This window comes from Stegostoma tigrinum, chromosome 24 (assembly GCF_030684315.1).
Source record: "Stegostoma tigrinum isolate sSteTig4 chromosome 24, sSteTig4.hap1, whole genome shotgun sequence".
Taxonomy (NCBI): domain Eukaryota; kingdom Metazoa; phylum Chordata; class Chondrichthyes; order Orectolobiformes; family Stegostomatidae; genus Stegostoma; species Stegostoma tigrinum.
Genome location: NC_081377.1, coordinates 16,727,037 through 16,749,903, shown reverse-complemented (window position 1 = coordinate 16,749,903; position 22,867 = coordinate 16,727,037). Strand labels below are relative to the sequence as shown.

At 42.7% G+C, this 22,867-nt stretch overlaps 1 protein-coding gene across 1 annotated transcript in view; it reads right to left on the bottom strand.

Moving 5' to 3' along the window:
* Window positions 1-22,867, bottom strand: part of LOC125465163 (platelet-activating factor receptor-like) — a 96,986-nt gene that overhangs the window by 51,946 nt on the left and 22,173 nt on the right. The gene's annotated exons all lie outside the window — the stretch shown is intronic.

The window sequence follows — 22,867 nt, the reverse complement described above, 5'->3', positions numbered from 1 at the left end:
GTTGCACATTATTTTCCAAATGCTTTTAAAATACTGTAAGATCATGTTAAGATTCAAACTGGTCCACAGAATCCGAAACTAGAAGCATTGTCTATTCTTCCTTTTCTTTCCCTTTATCTCTTCTCCACACATAAAGGAGAAGCAGCAGTAAGCCAAGGCAGACACAAGCCGGTATGCACATATAAAGGGGTTTCTTCAGCACCAGGAGGGAATGAATGGCACCTGCAGTCATAAACAAACACAGTTAGATACTTTAGTGTCTGTTCTTCACAAAGGTCACAGATTCCCCTGAACAGCTCCAGGTTTTTAAAGGTAGAAATCATTTTGATGGATTCAGGGGGGTAGTTGCTTGTTCAACAGCCCCAAAGCAATGTGTATTAGTTTACCTTTTATCTTTCCTTTCCGTTTGAAGGTGTCGTATCACATGGTCCACAGGCGTAACAACTTTCTCATTACCTCTCACTCATCTTTCATGCCCAAGGTCAAACCATAGCCGCCCAAGTGTGAAAGACAACACAGTGACACATTGACTTTGCTTTTAGATTCACTGGATTGCAATCAGAGGATGGAACCACGCACTGAAATTTTCCTCTTCATTTCAGAGACACAAAGTCCAACAGTAGTCTAGCTGAGGCAAACAACAACAGCAAAAAAACAGCACCTTCAATGTAGCTTCACAATCCCAAATGTGTTGAAGAAGAATTTGAGCAGACAACCCAAAGCGCCAGTAGACAAAGTTCCCTGAAATATGTCATATTGCTTTCACTGCTTTTTCCATTGTGAATGTTTTTGCCTTTGGAAGTCAATTTGGTCTAAGAAATGCATTTTGAAAAACTGCATTCCTTGAACTGAATTTGTCTGACTTCATTCCAAGCAGTCCTTAACTGCAAAATGCACCATTTCTAAATAGAAGACATTTACTGTGGAGTACAGAGCAGAAGATGTTTTGTTAAAATGATGAAGTGCTTTGGTGAGACCACAATCTCAGTCCACGTTGAGTTGGACTAATGATGCACAAGGAGATCCACTGTATGGAGGCAAGCTGACCTGACTGGGATTTTCAAATCAGGCTGAATCCAGTTCTGCCCATCCAAGTGGCTAATCTGATCCTGACCCATTACCTGGGTTCAGCGCCTATCCAATAATGTTAGCAGGATCCCACTAGAGTTCCAACATCCACTGAGAAATCCACCTGAGGTAGTGCCTAAATCACTGCAATGTGTCAACCACGATGTATAGAGCTAATTGCTTTCCCTGAAAAAATAATATTTTCTTTTAAATTGTCGACTGTCCCTATTTGTCCTTTACTCTTTAAATGCCACTTTCACACAGAATATGAACATTGGGCCCCAAGAATGCATCCCAAGTATCCAGAGCTGTTACTGAACCTGAAGTGATATATTCCCAATTTACATTTCATTGAACCTCTGAAGGTGCTCTTCATGTTTAGGCAAATCTATTCAGTCACTTCTAGCCCAAAATAATTGGACGTGGCAAGGCGACTGGGTTGATGGTAAGTCTTTGCAAAGAATTTAAAATTATAGAGGTCTAGAAAAAAAATCGCCTTTGGCCTACCAAGACTATGCCAGTCTAATACAAGCAGCTCATCCTCATCCTCATCCCATTCCCAGGATTTGTACCATAGCCTTGTATGTCTTGGCCTTGCAAGTACACATCCAAATACTTCTTCAATGCTATTAGAACTATTTAAATGTTATGGCAACTTTTCACTTCTGTCTCCTTGAGATACACTTAGCACCGCAAACGTTCTGGCTCATCTGGAGAAACTTAATAATAAAGAAATGCTCAAGAAACTTATCCTCTTTAGCCTTAAGCAAAACAATGGAGTTTTAAAATATTTCAACTTAGTTTAGGAGAAGTCAATCCAAAGAGGAGTTTAAAGTAAACCTTGAAAGTAGGGCAGCGGGCCAGGTAGAAAATTGCAAAAGGCTAAGGTGAAGAAGTCTTCACAGGGAGACAGCAAATTCATGCAATGAACTTGAGATTGGAGAGTAATAGCAAAAAGCAGAAGTAATTAGAGTTGGAGGTGTGAAATGTTAAGTCAGGATGAAGAGCAGTTCTTTGTATTTCTTGGCACCTCGTTTGGAGGAATCTTGTTATGACTCATAGTCCTTAAACCTCAGATGGGAATTCTGCCCCTTGCTGTCTCATGGAACACTGCTTTGTTTTGCAAAATGCACATGCAGCCAAAAAATTGCCCTATATCTAGATATTTCATGAAGGGTGCATGTTTTGAGGGTCGGAACACATAAATTAGTGATGGAGTGCTCTTAAGCCTAGGTAACACATCATTTTAGACTTTAAGTCATTTGTACATTATCACACGAAAAATAGCGCAGACTTGTAGATGTGATTTCCTGATGTAACAACTGTCCATCTAATACATAACTATAAAAGCAGCACCCAATTTCAAATCATTCCCTTGTAATAATGGCAAATCTCAGCTTGGAGGAAACCTTATAACTGACCACAGTATTCCCAGGATGTGGCTTTTAGGAGATCAGGACTTTGAAACTATATAAATCTCTGGCACATTAACTGTCCATCAATGTATCCTCAAAAATGTCAGGAGCCTCATGGCATTCATTTAGTTCCCTTGTCTAGGCTGGGAGACTAATCAGAAGGGAGATGATCAAACTCTTAAAAAGTAAAATGAAATCCACAGGGTGAAGTCTGTACAACCTATCCCTGCCAAAATGATGTTTACAACAGTGGTGTTAAATAGTACAGTGCTGATGGTTTCTGTAGCAGTTTATGGAGCTATCTCTTCCAAAGAACAAAAGCCTGAAAACCAAAATGAGCTGAGATCACTTCTGTCACCACTTTTCTGTAACAAAATAAAAGTTGTGGGTGTCACAAAATTTTAAAAGCCTAATCGTACTTTGCTTATTATTTGCATGTTTTCAGGACCTCATATAGTTTAACTTCAAAAGGAACACCAGAAATGCAGACTAGACTCCAAACCTAAATCACATTTTCCAGTCGGAATCTACAACTAATCAGATCTGTTTACAAATCCATCTCCAAGTTTCAAGGAAATTGGTAGAAATTCTACACTGGCCAGGTCCACCGTATTCAGGTGAAAAGATAGGAGATTGTTTATTGGCAAGCATTTGAGATGAAAATTTTATTTTACAAGCCCACCTCCTGAAACAGGAAAGAGTAAATAACTTCAAAAGATAGCTCTCCAATAGTATGATGGAGAAGACACCCAGTTCCCAATCGCCTGCAGAGTGCAGGCACAGCACTTCCAGGTTACCTGCACCATTACTGACATTGCTGTCAACAGTCTGCAAACATGACATCACTGAATCCGCACATTACTGAGGGATTCCTCCTCAACATAAAAACTAAAACACAACCCCCCCTCTGAGGCACTCTTCTGTTGCCTCACTACCAAGAAAAACTTACTCCACATAAATGTCTTCTAAAACTCAAGGTCACAAGTAGGACTCATCAAAAGGAGTTAATTGCAGAGATTTACAGTGTGTCACTTCTTTTAATACAATAGTTTTATTTGCTTTTCAAGATGCAAAATGACACAGTAAGTACAGCATGCAGCAGTAAGAGGCTTTTACGGAATACGGTCAAACAAAGGTGATTAAACTTAACTCAATCTGCAGCATGGTAAAGCACATTCAGGTGAAAAGTGGGGTGGGGGGGGGTGCGGCTGCTTCTCTGAGCAGACTTACACTATATAATGTCTTAGTGCAAAGAGAATCAGTGCTGGAAACATGGCTGGAAATGCCAGCAAAATCCATAAGAAAATTAAGACACAATAGTCAACTTGAAAAAAAATGGTTTTAACACATGAACCATCATCATTAATTCTACAACTGCATTTAAGTTAACATCATTTGCAAACCCACCCTGCATAAAATGTGATGCTTGGAGTGAAGTATCTGTTCAATTCCCCTGGACACCTCCCAAGGATTTCTCAACACAGGTTCACATTTCAGGTGCTAAAGAGCACACAGTGAAATATAGATTACCTACGTTAATGCTTCAGTAACATGAACTGTTTTTTCCACTCACAGGCTGCCCCAATAATCAGCTGTTTGATAAATGAAAAGATATTTCAACACAATAAAACTTGGTTTCATTTAGCACCCTTTTTTGATCACAGGACTTCCGAAAGTATCTTATGCCCAATGTGATACTTTTCAAAGTGTATTCACTACCAAAATGTAGAGATCAATTGATCCACAGAAAGCTCCTGCAAACAGCATTGTTAGTAACCAGAGACCTTTTATAGTGATGTTGGTTGAGTGGTTAATATTGGCCAGGGCAGCAGACAGAACTCCTCAACCTTTCTTCAAACAGTTCCCTCTGATCTATTAGATCTACTTGTGAGAGCAGATGGAATCTGGCATCTTACATGAAAGATAATGTCTCTAATTGCATGGGGCACCCTGAGTGCTGCTGCAAAAGCATGTCTAGAACTTGGGCTCAGTTCTTCAGTATGGGAAATAAAAGGACAAACATCTGAATCAGTGGCATTACTGTTACCAATTGAGCCATGGCTGACATCAGTAAAATAACAAAGTAAAAACAGATCATACCCCAGAACATGATAACATCTACAAATGCTTTTATCTGTCTCCAGTTTACAAATTCTTACCAAGTTCTTTCAAAGTTAAATAATTCACAGAAAGTTATTTGGAAACATTTCACACAACAACAATAGTGTATACCTACTGAAAGCTGGATATATCATAGACCAAAGGTTTGGTTACTTCAAATCTATCCGTCAAACGATTAATAAAGACACTCAGAACCTGAATGTCCCTCCCTCTTCCAGACTCCTAGCCCATTTATTTCTTCATTTCTATTAACTTATTCTGAACTCACTTTATTAATCCCCTTCAGTAGGCATTACGTACAGATACTCCTTTTACTTTGACAGTCAGCATGACTAAGAGACTAAGCATGGTCCACACTGGTCCCTCATGCCTACAACTAGTTGAATGTTGGTTACTTTTTCTTCTGCTTCTCTTTGTCTCTTTCCCAGATGTAGAGGAGCGTCAGCAATAAAAAAAGGCAGCAGGCAGCTGGAAGGCAAACCTGGAATTCTTCCTTTAGGATCAGGATGGAATACAGCTCACCTGCAGTCATAAACAAAGAAAGTTAACTAGACTACTGGTATGGACCAGACCAGACCGCCTTGAAATATTTTAAGAAGGTAGCCTTTTTCTTGTTTTAAAGGAAAATGTAACATGCTGTGCTCCAGATGCAATTCAACTGGTCAAACCACTCAATGTTAAGTAAAACACCATTTATTCAACGCTATAGATAAAACACACCAGAAGAAAGAAGAGTTTAGAATAACAGCTCCAATGAAAAACTTAACAGAATAATAAGTACAGTAACTATTACTAATTAAATCTTCCAATACGGTAACATTCCATAAACACAGCCCTTGGGCAAAAAGGCAAATTCAAAATTCAGGTTATCTCACAAAAGCTTAAAAAAAGCTCAGAAATCCTGGTCCGTGAGAGTTGGCCACACCCATCCAGGCTGCTTCCATTGTTCCAACTTTAAAAACGAACTAAGGTCTCATAAACCGTTTGTGTTACCACAGCCTGCTCATCACCTCCTGTTCAATTTCTCTTTTAAAAGAAACCAGGACAAAATACACCTCTTAAACCGACAGCATCATCACAACTACTTTATCTGAATAGAACTCTAGGCTTTCAGCATCTACTTTAATGGCCTACTTCAAAAGTATGGCCACTACTTCAAAGAAAACCCCAACATCTAAAACCACACTTAACCAATTTTAGATATTTTCCTTTATTATGGACATGAAAATCAGTTGTGACAACTTTCTTATTACTTTACTTATTCTTTATGCTGAAGACTAGATTGTAAGCATCAGTTCACTATAGGAACATGAAAAACAATGCACTAAAGCCCAAATGCCTCTAGATTGACTGGATGGTGATCAGGGGTGGCAACATCAGCTGGTATGTACAGCCCTGGTTGACATAAAATGTTACAGTGAAACAACTTCACAGTCGGGCATCAAATCCAGATACAAGTAAGAAGGAATGAGTTAGGGCTAACGCAAAGCTTTATTGTAAAGGTAAGTTATAGCATGAACTGAAAATGTAACTTCCCTGGTACCCATGGTTCAGAATTAAACTAAGTAGTAACATCAAATTGTAAGATGTAATTCATTTGTCACAGTCACGTTAATGACAGAAGCAACTTTCTTTTTAAAGAATTGATGTTTGTGTTGAAGAAAAGGCAAGATTTCACAAAATAATATTTTAATGGAAGTTGAAGCAGCAAATTATTCTATGACAATGTCCAACCTGCACGCTAGTGAATCCTTGAAAAGAGCATCATTCTGGTATACAGCATGGAGATTAAAATTACAATCTGGTCACAAACAAAGCACCTAGCCTTCTCTGTAGTGTCATCAGTAATTCAGTCATTCTGACAGTCACTTTTCCTGTGCAGATAAAATTATGAAGAAATTAAGAATCAATGCCTGCAAGATACTGGACCACAACTTGTGGCATAGAGTGTGGAGATCCCCTCCAAAAATTAGTTGGCACCCTGCACACAAAAGAAAATTCACAACTCTTACGTTCTTTCATTGTGACTCTGTAGAAGCAATCAGATTTAGAGAATAGTGAAATATGGTTTTTACTGAGAAAACAACCAACGAGACCACTGTGACTAGTGACAAATCAATTATTAGCTGAAATCAGACAGCAGTTGAGAAATGGAACAGCAGCAAAAAAGCCCTGTAAGATCTCCTGACAATGGGATACCCATATAGGATGATGAAGTGGTATTTTTGTATGATTGCGATAAAACTGTCCTCAGAAGACTTGATTGTGCAGCTTTAGAATTTGAAGTAACTTTCGAGCCAAACTGTGATATATTTTGGATTCTGAAATCATGCCCAAAGCTGCCTTTCATAATTTGAAACGCTAATCCCAATTTACGAAATCATAATGAACAACTTTTTCTGTTTCTTCTCTGCCAGGTATTAAGAGTGACTTTATAAGTAGACGTCTTAGAGATCGATCTTCAGATTTATTCCATAAAGTAGCAAATAACCCACATAATAGCTAATTATTTACAGCTTGATAATAAAATAACTGATGTACAAATTCTTAAAAAGACGCAATTTTACAGAACATAATTCTGTTACTCAAAATGGAAACCATAAAAAAAAAATCAGCCAATCTTGTTATGGCTGTAATAGTGACCCAACAAAATTTTACAAGCAGTTACCCAGCTACTCAAGCTTAACCAACACTAGCAAGCAGATTAAACCTCATTCATCTCATGCTATTTGCAAGACACTGCCTGACTCAGGTTCGCCTGTCTTTGTCTACTAAATTTTAAACTTTTCATCAGCATGATCAATTTTAATTACTGCCAAAAACCTTGACAGCACTAAAATTTAATGGCCCTGATCTTCTGATAGAAAGGTATTTGTCACTGTTGTGTGGACAAGAATTGTACAATGGAACCATGTGGAAGTCTTCATGCAAATAAGTTCACTGAAACTGCTTGGTATGTCCAAACTTCCAATGGGCCATTAGCCAGAGCCTAAAAAAGTCCTTAATTCTGAATTGAAGAATTCAGATGGTTCAGACTCACTTTAATAGTTAGTCAGGGAAGTTAAAATAGATTAAAATCTGCACCAATTTTGGACAACTTAGAAATTGATATGGCCCCCACTTCCCAACTAATGATGCCACAAACCCAACTTCCCATTTGACATTTCCTTTGACTCCCCCAATCCTAGCTCCCATCCCTCCACGAACAACACCTCCCACTTTGATTACCATTTCCAACCCACCCTGACCCAACTCTTGCCCTGCTCCCCAATGGACTCACCCTGACTGCTCCAACTGACCGTAAGACCCAAGCACACGTAATTTATCCTATGCCTTTACCCATTTTCTTGGCACTTTAAAACCCACACATAACCCACCCTGAGCACCTCCCCCTCCAGGCATCTCCAACCATCTTAATTACCATCTCCAACCCACCCTGACCCAACCCTTCCTACCTCCTCAATAAGCTTACACATTCCGCTTATCTCAGTAGCTGTAATAGTCGACGTGCATTTCAAACCTCTAAGCATGAGGTATGGCACCTTCTGCGGCACGTGAGGTGTAGTCTCAGCAGTGATCCACCCCGCTGCAGTCTGTGTTTGAATTCCTAGACTTGGCTGCACTATTTTAACTGTCAATGTTCCTGGTCTGCAGTCTGCCAACAAAACCCCTCCAAAGGTAAGTGGGCAACTTTTTGTCAGATCTGGGATAGAAATAGGGATTCCAATCCAGATCTGTAGATTCAGATCAATGTTTTAAAAATTCCTTTATGTTATTTCACTTTCTATCTTGTATTCTACACAGAAGTCAGGACTGAATCAACAATTCTAAATATCTCAAGAGAAGGTAAAAGGGAGTTGTGCTGAAATTCTCCATCATACCTCCCAGTTTTTGACTTCCTGGCTGACGTTTGTAAAGTCATGACAGTGGGTGCCTGTTTTGAAAGGGACAGGAAGGCATGTGTAGCATGTTGGGCTCAATTCCAAACCCTGCATTCCTGACACTCACGGGAACCGCGAGGGTGTTAACAACTGTCTAGGCCCTTAACCCATGATCCCATCAACATCCCTACTCTGGGAAACAACTTCTTCTTAATTCTTCACATTTCCAGGTTTCCTACATGGCCTCGACCACCCGGAAGACCCCAATGCCTTGTGAAGGTTGGCATGCGTCATACACTCAATATGCCACAGCTAGTACAGCACCAGGTTCTCTTCCAAAATAAGTTATGATGAAAAAGCTGTTGAATTTTAGCCCAATATATCCATAAAACCACCTCAGATTGAAGATGTGGAATTCAATGCCCATGTTAAAGATAAACAAAATGGAATTACCCAATAGTTGGGTTACCCAATATAGGTTGCTAGTTCGTACACCATGACTGGCAGTCATTATATCTGAACAAATTAATGGTAGTAACAGAGAAGCCATCCTTCCCACATCTGACTGCACTACTGTTACTGACTGGGGCAATCAGGGTCAGCGACACAAACACAAAATACTGCAGATGCCAGAGATCTGAAATCAGAACGGAAAGTGCTAGAGAAACCCAGCAGCTCTGGCAGCATCTACAAAGAGAAAAGCAGAATTAAGCTTTCAGGTCATTGATCTTCCATCAGTCTGATGGTAGGTCAACAACCTAAAACAGTGACCCTGTTGCCTTCTCCTGCTGAGTTTCTCCAGCACTTTCTGTTTTGATTTCAGGTCAGAATCTGCTTCCTTTACTAAAATACTGACCACAGTTAGCGAGTTTTGAGAAGATTTGTAGCTCAGGTTGAGTTTCTGGATGAGAGTTTGCTCACTGAGGTGGAAGGTTAGTTTTCAGACATTTCGTCACCATTCTAGGTAACATCATCAGTGAGCCTCCGATGAAACGCTGGTGTTATGTCCCACTTTCTATTTATCTGTTTAGGTTAGGAAACCTAAGGAACCCTAACCAGATAAATAGAAAGCTGGACATAACACCAGCGCTTCGTCGGAGGCTCACTGATGATGTTACCTAGAATGGTGACGAAACATCTGAAAACTAACCTTCCAGCTCAGCGAGAAAACTCACATCCATCCACTGACCACAGTGTAGGCAAAGTACAAAAGGGGACGTCAGTTTGATGGATTAGCTCCTCGACCTTCAAGTGTTCATATTCCTGTCACATAACTTGTGTTCATTTTGCAGCGTAGACTTTTTCAGAATGATATGATCACCTCTGCGAATTTGGTTAGGCAAGTCACATATGTGTCAAAAGTTACAATGTCACGTACTTTCCACTTAAAATGGGCTTTTTTACGTTCGTGGTAAAGACTGGTTAGAAGTTGGCAGCACTTTTCAATAATGAAAACCACGTTAGCATATTTCAAATATTCTTAAAAAAACTCCTTTTCACCCAGCCTCTCAAACTAGCTTGTTACGAGAATGCTTGGAATCTGCGAGGTAAACAGCAATTTCCTTTATACAATAAATGAAACCACAAGCATAAATTTTGTGTACAGTAATAACCATCATGTTGAAATGGGCAATCACACATCAGCTTTCCGCTGCAACTTGACAAACATCAAATCATTTCCCACATAAAATGTATAGTGGACAAAACATTACTTGACGTACATAATGTGATTATATGACTGGTCTCATTTCTTACCTGCTCTTGTTTACAAAATATTTACAGAAGTTACTAAAATCAATGGCTACAGGACATCCTACTTTAATTAACAAGCTTCAATATTGTATTGATAAGCTTTTAAATTTAGTACCTCCAATTTCTCTCACAATAGCAGAAGTGCAAACTCACTAAATTCCTTGTTTGTGATTACAGAACATCTGTAGAAGGATAGAACTAGAATATTAAGCTTCTAAATAAACTTAGCAAAGTTTGTGAAAACTTCATGCATCTTTCAGTACTATTAATTTTCACAAAAAACTATTGAACCAATCTAATAAAATGTGAGGCTGGATGAACACAGCAGGCCAAGCAGCATCTCAGGAGCACAAAAGCTGACGTTTCGGGCCTAGACCCTTCATCAGAGAGGGGGATGGGGGGAGGGAACTGGAATAAATAGGGAGAGAGGGGGAGGCGGACCGAAGATGGAGAGCAAAGAAGATAGGTGGAGAGGGTGTAGGTGGGGAGGTAGGGAGGGGATAGGTCAGTCCAGGGAAGACGGACAGGTCAAGGAGGTGGGATGAGGTTAGTAGGTAGCTGGGGGTGCGGCTGGGGGTGGGAGGAAGGGATGGGTGAGAGGAAGAACCGGTTAGGGAGGCAGAGACAGGTTGGACTGGTTTTGGGATGCAGTGGGTGGGGGGGAAGAGCTGGGCTGGTTGTGTGGTGCAGTGGGGGGAGGGGATGAACTGGGCTGGTTTAGGGATGCAGTGGGGGAAGGGGAGATTTTGAAACTGGTGAAGTCCACATTGATACCATATGGCTGCAGGGTTCCCAGGCGGAATATGAGTTGCTGTTCCTGCAACCTGTTCCTGTATCGGCGCCGCCTCTTGCTCCCCAGAGGAGCTCGAACAGTTCATCCACTTCACCAACACCTTCCACCCCAACCTTCAGTTCACCTGGGCCATCTCCAGCACATCCCTCACCTTCCTGGACCTCTCAGTCTCCATCTCAGGCAACCAGCTTGTAACTGATGTCCATTTCAAGCCCACCGACTCCCACAGCTACCTAGAATACACCTCCTCCCACCCACCCTCCTGCAAAAACTCCATCCCCTATTCCCAATTCCTCCGCCTCCGCCGCATCTGCTCCCACGATAAGACATTCCACTCCCGCACATCCCAGATGTCCAAGTTCTTTAAGGACCGCAACTTCCCCCCCACGGTGATTGAGAACGCCCTTGACCGCGTCTCCCGCATTTCCCGCGACACATCCCTCACACCCCGCCCCCGCCACAACCGCCCCAAGAGGATCCCCCTCGTTCTCACACACCACCCTACCAACCTCCGGATACAACGAATTATCCTCCGACACTTCCGCCATTTACAATCCGACCCCACCACCCAAGACATTTTTCCATCCCCACCCCTGTCTGCTTTCCGGAGAGACCACTCTCTCCGTGACTCCCTTGTTCGCTCCACACTGCCCTCCAACCCCACCACACCCGGCACCTTCCCCTGCAACCGCAGGAAATGCTACACTTGTCCCCACACCTCCTCCCTCACCCCCATCCCAGGCCCCAAGATGACATTCCACATTAAGCAGAGGTTCACCTGCACATCTGCCAATGTGGTATACTGCATCCACTGTACCCGGTGCGGCTTTCTCTACATTGGGGAAACCAAGCGGAGGCTTGGGGACCGCTTTGCAGAACACCTCCGCTCAGTTCGCAAAAAACAACTGCACCTCCCAGTCGCAAACCATTTCCACTCCCCCTCCCATTCTCTTGATGACATGTCCATCATGGGCCTCCTGCACTGCCACAATGATGCCACCCGAAGGTTGCAGGAACAGCAACTCATATTCCGCCTGGGAACCCTGCAGCCATATGGTATCAATGTGGACTTCACCAGTTTCAAAATCTCCCCTTCCCCCACTGCATCCCTAAACCAGCCCAGTTCATCCCCTCCCCCCACTGCACCACACAACCAGCCCAGCTCTTCCCCCCCACCCACTGCATCCCAAAACCAGCCCAACCTGTCTCTGCCTCCCTAACCGGTTCTTCCTCTCACCCATCCCTTCCTCCCACCCCCAGCCGCACCCCCAGCTACCTACTAACCTCATCCCACCTCCTTGACCTGTCCGTCTTCCCTGGACTGACCTATCCCCTCCCTACCTCCCCACCTACACCCTCTCCACCTATCTTCTTTGCTCTCCATCTTCGGTCCACCTCCCCCTCTCTCCCTATTTATTCCAGTTCCCTCCCCCCATCCCCCTCTCTGATGAAGGGTCTAGGCCCGAAACGTCAGCTTTTGTGCTCCTGAGATGCTGCTTGGCCTGCTGTGTTCATCCAGCCTCACATTTTATTATCTTGGAATCTCCAGCATCTGCAGTTCCCATTATCTATTGAACCAATCTGGCAGGATTGGTCGATGACAATCCTGTGATATTCAGTGGGGGCAGGTACAATGGGAAATGATTTAGTTGACTGGATTTACAACTACAACATTTAAGAAGCATCTGGATGGGTGTTGGAATATGAAGGGTTTAGAGGGATTTGGGCTGAAGGCTGGCAAATGGGACTAGGTCAGATTGGGGTGTCTAGTCGGCACGTACGAGTTGGACTGATGGGTCTGTTTCCTTGCTGTATACTTCTATCAATCTATGATTTCTGGGGCAGAACAAGACGAAGTGGAGCAACTCCAATACAGCAATCAGACACTCAAATTTCCTACAGCAACATGTGCAAAACACTGTGGATGCTGGGAATCCGAAATTAAGAACTGAAAATGTTGAAATGCTCCATGGGTCTGACAGCAGCTGTGGAGAGTGATAAAAGATTACTATTTTATTTCTTTCAATTCTAATGCAATGCCATTGAACTGAAAACCACATAACATGATATTTGGACACATGCATGGTCCAAACATCACGAAACAGGGATTCTTTATTCCACTGGCATCAGGTCACTTTATGCATGAAGGGAAGTAAAGGGTAACCTACTATTCACTTGGAATTAAACCTGTGGTTTACATCTGGCTGAGGAATTTGTCTGGATGATCATTTCCCTCATGAGGCCTGCTTCCCTTTCCTCCGGAGAGGGTTGATTCGAACACTCCAGCGACCCTGCTCCGCACCATCCTGCACCATTGCCACTTGCTGCCGGAGGCCCAGGCACAACTGTTTGAGCTACCCTACTTGGTGCTTTCCCTCACTATCATCGGCTGCTGCTGTTTCTGACCCACTCAATTTCTCCAGCCAAAGCTTACACGGCCAAGCAAAGTGTATCTCTTAATCTGGTTGAAGACATGAAACTGCTTGACTACCTTAAGTGTAAAGAACATGGCAACAATCTGACAATCCCAGTCAGTGAACATAAGCTTTACTAGGCTTCTCACACATTACAGAACACGCACTTTGACTCTGATCCAACAAAATCTGATCTGCAGCAAGTTGTGCTGGGTTTTTGTTCAACCTCACCCACCAAACATTTATTTGTTGAAGGTGATTTGAACATCATTTGTGAATAGGGTAAATAGTCAGGGGCAATTGCTGTCGTATTACTCAATGTTTAGATAGGGAACAATCTCAAAGGTAAGCACAACACAGTTGAGAGACAGCGACAGGATGTTTAAGGAACTTGTATGTCAGCTAACGACCGAAGAGGTAAATCTGAGAAAGCCTTCGGGCTGCATTGTGATCAATCCACGAGGCAACAGAGGAAACAGTCACATCCCATGGAGGATTTTGGAACTGCCAAGGGTCTGAGTCACAAGGTAGTCTTCGCCACATAACATCAAGCAACAATAATCAAATATGGGAGTTAGTGCTCAATACAAGACTAAACTTATCAAAAACCTCCATGCACAAACCCAAAATAATACAACAAAAATTCGGGGCCTCCTTCGCACATCTCTGGTCAGTGTTTTAAACATGGGACTGCACACAAACATACAGGCCAGCCTTTCGGCCAAAGGCACAAATCTCAACAAATGCTGTCGCTACACTTAATGCACACAGCAGTTTGAGAAACATGGCCCTGGGCCATGACCCTCAAGGCACACCACCTCCCTCAACAAACACAGTCACCTTCCCACCCATAAACACAGCCGTGATTCCATTCAGTATTTCATTCTGTGGGCCTCTCCCTTGACAAACATGGTCGTGACATCCCCTTGATAAAGAGCCAGCAACCCCACCCTCTATAAATAAGGCATTACGCCTCTCAATAAGCAAGTCTGTGCCTTTACCTAATAAATAATTCTGCACCTCAATGAGCACAATTGTAGCCACTCTCCCCTTGACAAACACAGCCAGGAATCTCAGTCAGCTCCTTTAAAATAGAGAAACAGATGAATTACCATTGAAATAACATCAAGTTGGAAACGTGATTCAACGTTGCAATGGATTTGATCCTAAGCATAGCTGAAATATTTCTGTAGCAAATCAAAAATGTGAGAGGTAACCTTGTTCTTGATTTATTTTATTTCATTTGATTAATGCACACTGAAAATTTACAGATGTTTTGGATATATAAAATGAAAGGGGTTTACATTCTGACAGTTGATAGTTGAAATGGGTCACCTGCAGTTGTAAGGGCAGGGATGGAAGGTTTTGTCACAAAAAGAGACACAGGACAGATTTGACAATTAAATTATGACATTCAAGGGTCAAAGCAGCTGGCCTGTTTGAGAATTTACCTTTGTGCACCATCTGTTAACATGTAATTGAAGCTTTGTGAAGGTTCCCCTGATGGCTCAGTTGTTGAATGCAATACCTTAGCGTGAGAGTAGAAATCTTTCAGGTTTAATCTCTGACTGGGTTGAGTTTCCTGATTTCAGACTGAGCCCTATAAATTGCCATATCTTCTGTTCCTGATTGATTATCAATATTGTAAGGCAGTATTAATATTGATACTGATTATGTCCCCTTGGGAAAAGTCTCACAGGGTTACATGGAAACGTGCATCAGTGCAAGTGTGCATCCTCCTGTGAGTTAGTTTGGGAATACATTGAAGATTTAATACCAAGGAGATCATTACGCTAATGTTGTCAATCACTACAATTTTCACCGGGGCTCATCGAAAGAAAAACGGACTTTTTTTCAGGAGATGTTAAGTGGAAGGATAAATATTAGCCAGTACAGTGTGGAAAACTGCTCTTCTCTTCTTCATATTAAAGCCATGTTATCTTTCATGTCCTCTCAAGAGGGCAGTTGAGCCCTCAGTTTTAACACCTAATTTGAAAGGCAGCACTTCCAACAGTGCAACACTCCCACAGCACTGCATTGAAATGTCAAACTGGATGTCATTTTCCAGCCTCTTGGGCCAGGAAATGTGTGTCAGGGGTGAGAATGTTTTGGCACTGTGGCATGCTGACACTGCAGAAACAGGGTTGTAACAGTGGAGCAAATTACAGCCACTGTGGTTTTGCTATCGATCTCCTCTCCAACAGACAGGCTGTTTTCATAGTAGATGGCACCAAGCAGGCTTGGTTAAGTGAGGTGGGATCTCTAATTTCAAGATGTATACGATATATTTCAGGACTATTGTTGTTACAGGTCAACTATAGGGCAGTGCAGGTTTACTGCAATATAGTGAGTGTGGGTAGATGCCTGTGTGCTCTTTCAGTCCTGAACTGTGCACAGTGTGCAAATGCAGCATCAGTAGCTTCTCAGCGTACAGCTTTTTCACAGGAAGCACAGCACACAGCGAATTGGGCTAACTGTTATCCTGTGGTCCAACCGAAAACCGTCACACAAATTGTTGTCAAACATTTGCACGCACAGTCTGCAGTCCCGGTTCAACATCCATCACAGCTTTCTCTTCAAGAGCGAGAAATAATTATTTTGCACTCATCTACGTATAACATTTGTGTATTACAGTTTACTCAGGGAGCCTGAGTCATCGTGACACTTTTTGAATGCATGTTGCAGTCTGGAGCCATGGATGGTGAGGGCAGAGACTCTAACATTCCTGCTACTAAGCTGTCGAATGGGAATTTGTCCCACACTAACTGCCTGCAATCAACAAGTTCATAAGGGTTGTCAGATTCATACTCAACCGTTCTGACCATGTTATTTTATGAAACAGTCCTGGGGTGATTCTCAAATCTGAGTCTCTGGGCTGAGGAACACCACAAATCTCTTCCTCTACAAATGGGAAGCTGGTATAGGAAAAAGGACCATTTTCCCACTTTTTTCAGATGATGTTCCACTTTTTGGGGATCCTCTTAGTATCGGTTATTTGATTCCAGTATCCTTGTACACTCACACAGACAACGCAACCACAGCCCCTGAACTTTCTATAACCCAGGTTGTGCCTTTATCCTGCTGAAGATCTCAGTAATACACTGGCACATGTGAAAATCCTTCACTGTATGGCAGCTTCCCAGTGTTTGGCTACAGAAGGTAACAGAATCAACAGTGCAAGCAGGCTGTGAGATAGGCGAAGAGTTGCTTAATTGATTCACTAGTCAGTAAATGGATTAATGAACAGAAACAATAACACACTGGGCCACATTTTCCAGGAACAGGCAATCTCATGCAATCTCCAGCTCTTCTTTACAAAAACAGGGAGCATCTAATTTCAGAGAAGAGGTTCCACTCAGAGTTCCCTCAGAGGTACGGAAACGTCCTTCCATTCTAACAGTTCTTTTGTAGCACGTAACTGTCAGGGGGAAGGGAAACCATGGTCACCCTCCACTTTCACAATAGTCAGCTGTTATATTCAGACATTTCAGGTCCTGATGGTCACTTTCACAACTACTGTCCCTTTCTTTGGGCCAGAAGGATAAGGTTCAAATCCCACCTGCCCCATATGTGTGTTTTAACATGTGTGAACAGGTTGATATAAAATATCCAGGAAATTAATGACTTCTTAGGGCTTTTGTGGTGCATTAATAGTGTCCCTACCTATGGGCCAGAAGGGTTCAGTTCCAGTCCCATCTGCTTCGGAAGTATGACATTACAGATCTGAACAGGTTGATTAATAAAAAAAATCTACAAACTCAATATGATGTTTGGTGCTGGGAGAGTAGGGGCAAGGATGCCAGGTTAGGGATCTAGCTGGGAGGGGTAGGATACCACATGACAAGACAGAGAGAAGCAGGTAAGAGATGCAGCGTTTAGACCCCCAGGAATTGGGTTTTCCCGGGGTTGGAAAGTGCTGTCGATTCTGGCAGGGTGAGAGTCTAGATGTTAGATCTAGCAGGGGGAATGAAGGGGGTTCAGACTGGGTCAGGTCTGGGGAGTTAACTTCTCTGGAGGTGGCCATCTTAGGTGTGCGTGAGGTAAGCATGAGATCGGTTCACTAGTTACTGAGAAGTTAGACTCTGTATTATGTCTAGCATTTACTGAGAAATTATTTAATCTCATTGCAACAATGCAAACTTGCCGAATTAAATTGAGATTTTAGGGGGATATCAACATAGCTGAAATTCCCAGTGGATTACTCAAATTCCTGTGCAATTGCTTTGGAGTCTGCTAAGAATGGGATTCCATGGGGGCCCAATTCACAACTCCCACCTCCACTACCTGGCCATCAGAAAATCTGTCGCATTATATTTACAGTACTTGCACTTTTTACCTTCTGATCTCTGGCTATGGATAATTTGTAAAATACACCAGATACAAAGGTCCCAATTTAAACCTTTGTGCCCAATGATGACAGAATGTCAATGATACTGGGATTAAAGATTAGGATTCCTCAATTCAGACCCCATATGAAGCTTATGCTATAAACAGGCAGAGCTTACTTAATATTGAAAAGTGGCAACTCAATAATACCCTGGGTGCAATGACTTACTTTCAACTCCATCACAGGGCAATCCACTGTGAAGCAGCATCATCATCTTGGCAGGAGAAGTCAACCGGCCAGAATAGGCCTAAAATAGTACATGTTTTTCCAAGTCCTGGTTGGCCAGGATATGCAGGGGTGTTAAGCTGATCTCAAATGCCCACATCCTTCCTGACAATTGTGCCAACCTCTCATTTCTCCAGATCCCATCTCATCCCTCTCCCTGACTGCTGGCAGTGTTCCTGCTGACACTAGCTGTAACCTCACATCACTAATCTGTACTCCTGCTCTCTAGCTAGACTCTCAATCTGGCCAGCTGTACAAGGGAGTCTGCACTGATTCACCTAAATGAGGACTTGCCATTGAGGTCAGCCTTGTTTCCATGTCCTCGGCACTGCCGGATGTGGAGTTCTCCCCAAATCTCCCACTCCACATATTGCCACCAGGGAGGCGATGGCCTGGTGGTATTATCACTGGGAGATTTTCTAAGGACCTTGGTTCGAATCCTGCCACAGCAGCTGGTGGAGTTTGAGTTCAATTTAAAAAACGTGGAATTAAGTTCCAATGATGACCGTGAATTCATTGCCGACTATCGGGGAAAACCCATCTGGTTCACTATGTCCTTTAGGGAGGGGAACTGCCATCCTTACCTGGTCAGGCCTACATGTGACTCCAGGCCCACTGCAAAGTGGTTGACCCTTAACTGAATTAGGGATGGGCAATAAACGCTGGTCCAGCAGGAACGCGCTCATTCCGTTAATGAATAAAGGAAAAGAAATTGCCCATTAGTACATGCCATCCGAGTTATTAAAGCAAAAATCAACATGTTGCTTGAAGCTGAATTGAAACGCTAGTTCCTTCTCTCTGACACACAGGCTAATATCAAACAAAGCCAAGATAGCAGTAAAAGCGACTGATTTCTGATTCACCAATCAATCAACCACATGTAACATTAAATGTCAGTAACCTGAAGTAAACTGGCCAAGTAGGATGTCTGACAACTACCCCTCACATTTCATCATTTGCTAACACTATAACCAGTGGGGAATGAGTAATCCTTATTAAGCACACGAGGTTAGGTACACGCATTCTCAGAGTGATAGGTTTTAGGACACTGGCTCAGACCTATGCTTTTTAATGTCACACACTACAGGAGATTGTGCTCATCCTCTGCTGAGTTGAAAGAGACTAGAGGGACAGGATTTTTTTTGCAACAGAGTACAAGCTTTTACAAACACATCAATTACATTTCACTAAGGTGTCCACACCAGCAACATCACAGGTTTGAAACATGATGTCAGCTCAGTTAGCCTATCTAAATATCTTCAAAGAAGGTGGTTTTGCAAAGACCAAGATAGTAATAGGCACTGTTAGGACAAAGCTGCAGTTCTCACTGTGGCATCTCATTTTTTTTTAACTAGTTCATTGCCAATTCGACACAAACCCAGTGTCCTATGAGCTTTTATGTCTTTCAACTTGTCAACAATTCATTGTCAGTGCGCAATGCTTGCCCATCAATCAATCAAGTAACATTAAATGGAGAGTTTCATCCTGGCAGAATACTATAGCCTACAACATGTGTGACATTATTTCCCTATTTAAACATCAAACACAAACAATGTCAGGAAAGTACAATACAATAGATATCTGTGTAATATAAACTCGTATTATGCTATGTCCCAGGACTGGATCTGACTTATTTCGTATTTTCACCTTTATGGATGATTCCTGGCCAGATATCAAGGGCCACAGGGCGGGACCTGGTCCCCTTGGAACTGAACTATCAGTTCTGAGAGGTGATTTTTTTTGTCCAGTTTGGAGATGGCATTCTGTGTGTGCACTGGTCTCAGCATTATACATATGGCAATATACTACAATAGGTCATATAACAAATGGAGAGGCAATAACACAGTAGCATTATCACTGGACTGCTAATCCAGAGACCCAGGTAAGGCCCTCGGCATCCAGGTTCGAACCCTGCCATGACAGATGGTAGAGCTTGGATTCATTAAGAGTCTAATGATGATCATCAATCCATTATTGATTGTCGGAAAAACCTACCTGGTTCACTAATGTCCTTTAGGGTAGGAACAGCCATCCGGAACCAATCTGGCTTACTTGTGATTCCAGAGCTGAGTCCATGAAAAAAATCAGTCATGCTCTTACTGAATGGTGCAGCAGGTTCGAGGGGCCAAATGGCCCACTCCCACTCCTATTTCTTACGTACAATTACTGAGCCTGAGCCTGTTCACTTTAGGGACCTTGCCACTAGCTTGTGGATTTGGCGGATGAAGGGACACTCCTGAAGAGGGAGAAAAGGCAGTCACGCTGAAGTCACTGAAGTGACTAAAGCCCTCTGTTATCTGGGCAAGCCAACGGGGACCAGCCCTTGCCATCAAGAAGGAAGCAATGACAGAGTTACACCATCTGCTGGTGTCTGAACATCAAAGACAAGGACAGTCTGCCCATGGACCCAGATTCAACAGCTCCCTGCAGTGAAGAATTCTACAGATTTACCACCCTCTGAGATAAGAAATTCCTCCTCCTCTCTGTCTTAAAAATGGATGACTCCTCACTCTGAGATTACGTCCTCTGGTCTTAGATTGTCCAACAGGGGAATGAACCTTTTCGTAGCCAGCATGTCAAGCTCCCTAAAAAGCTTGTAATGGTCCTGGAACTCTTCTGTCTCTTTAACCCCATTCAAGCTTTCCACGATTATGGGTGAAACTATAACCTTTACTCCAGCTAAATCATTCCCCAGGAATAAGTCAATTCCAACCATGGGTAATTTCTAAATAAGTCCTGTTTCCAGTGATCCAATTAACAAGTCATGCTCTTATAATTTATTTTATTCAACAGAACTGGGATACGCTCTCCACTTATCCCATTAATTAGCATTTTGGCATTCATTTCACCCTCTTGTGGGAATATAATTCCTTCTGTTGCAAAGCAGTGTTGAGTAACTCCAGTCCTTCCTGAATATCGTTAGGATTTTAATGGCATCATATGAAGAAAACTGAGCTATCTTCTCTTTTGACATAAACTCGTTCCACCTTTAATCTACCCTATTCACCTCTCCTGCACTTAACAATGTTTACCTCTGTTTTCCTGATTGTAGTTCAAACTGCAAATTATCTGCGGTGTTTACGTTTTGAGTTGCTTTTTCTATAGACTCACTCTTACAAACCCCAGTAGGTCCCATCGGCTTTCATTGCCATGTCCAGTATTCTGAACAAGGGTTTTCCACTTCTTTACAATGGAAATATCTAAACATTTGATTTTTACCTCTACTATCAGCACCTCCTGTGTCTCCATATTTGCTTCTTGATGCTTGATCTAGTGACAGTGCAGGATATTTATCTTTTGCTTTTTGCATGAGCGTTTTCAGTGGAAGGAGCAAGTGCAACGTGCCACATTTCTGCTGGATATGAAAGGTTATAGGTGTCAGCAGCTCAGTGTCTGCCCTGGTCAGCTACTGCCGTTCCCTACCTGACACAAGTGAGACCTACTGACAAGGTCCTGGCTAATTGAGGGCCCTTTGAAACTCACTGTACTGTACAGCCCCTTGCTCCTCCACATCAAAACTCAAAGCTGCTTCAGGGACTTTAAGCCATTCAATTACCAACAGAAAATGAACGACTCATACTTTGCTTCCCCCTCTTGGTTACTCTTCATTTCTTTTAGTCTTCACATTGTAATTTGTTTCAAGCACTGAGCTGGGGACACTTCATTTTGGTCATGATCTGCTTTTGCTTTTGCAGCCACCTAGTGGTCTTTCCTCAAACATCAAGACCCAGCTTCATGTGTCTATTCTCAGTGGAAGTTCATTAATCAAGTTGCGATGAGTCTATGCAACCTTGAGAGAAGAAGTATGCACCTGCTATGGATTTAATCATTTTTCAAATGATGTAAAGCCACAATCTAACCCCAGGTTTGACAGGGCTAAGGGAATAACTTTAAATGTTAACCAGCATGCTTCCACAGAGCAGATCATGGAATCCCTACTGTGTGGAAGCTGGCCATTCAGTCTGTGGTGTCCACACCAACCCATCAAAACACATCTCACTCAGATCCCCACACTCCCTAACCTATCCCTGTAACCCTGCATTTCCCATGGCTAAACCACCTAGGCCTGCATATCCCTGGACACTATGGGCAATTTAGCATGGCCAATCCACCTAACCTGCACATCTTTGGACTATGGGAGGAAACTGCAGCACCTGGAGGAAGCCCACGCAGACACAGGGAGATTGTGCAAATTGCACGGAGAGAGTTGCCTGAGGGTGTAACTGAACCCAGGTCCCTGGTGCTGTGAGGTAGCAGTACTAACCACTGAGCCACTGTGCTGCCGCTAGATCCTAGTGAAATATGGCCATTTGGAATCAAGCAGACATGGACTGATGCTTGGGATCGGCATCTCCAAAGCAGTATTTGGCGAGCAGAGTAATCTGCACTGTCGGTCTTTCTGTTGCCATATGTCAGATTTGTCAGATTTTCACTGCTTCCTGCTAGGTTATATCACTACAGCCACTTATACGTCGTCTGCAGCCAGATTCTGTTTCTGTATCATTCTCATATTGATTATCATCATCACCATTTTGGTCATTTGCTCACACCCCTCCTCTACCCAACACAGATAAGAAGCCTTATGCAAACAGAACAAAAATGGCACTTCCTTACTCTTATAGTCTAACCGCTGAGATGGTGTAGTGTGTATGTATGCACTACCTTATTCAAAACTGAATCAAGGAGGCCAGAAAGGTCCCTATTCTCATCCTTCTCTGTGCTAAGTTAACGGGTCTGAACCAGAGTGGCAGTAAGACCTCTACACTGAACCCATTGCCCAGATAGGGGAGGGATGCCATATCACCATTGAC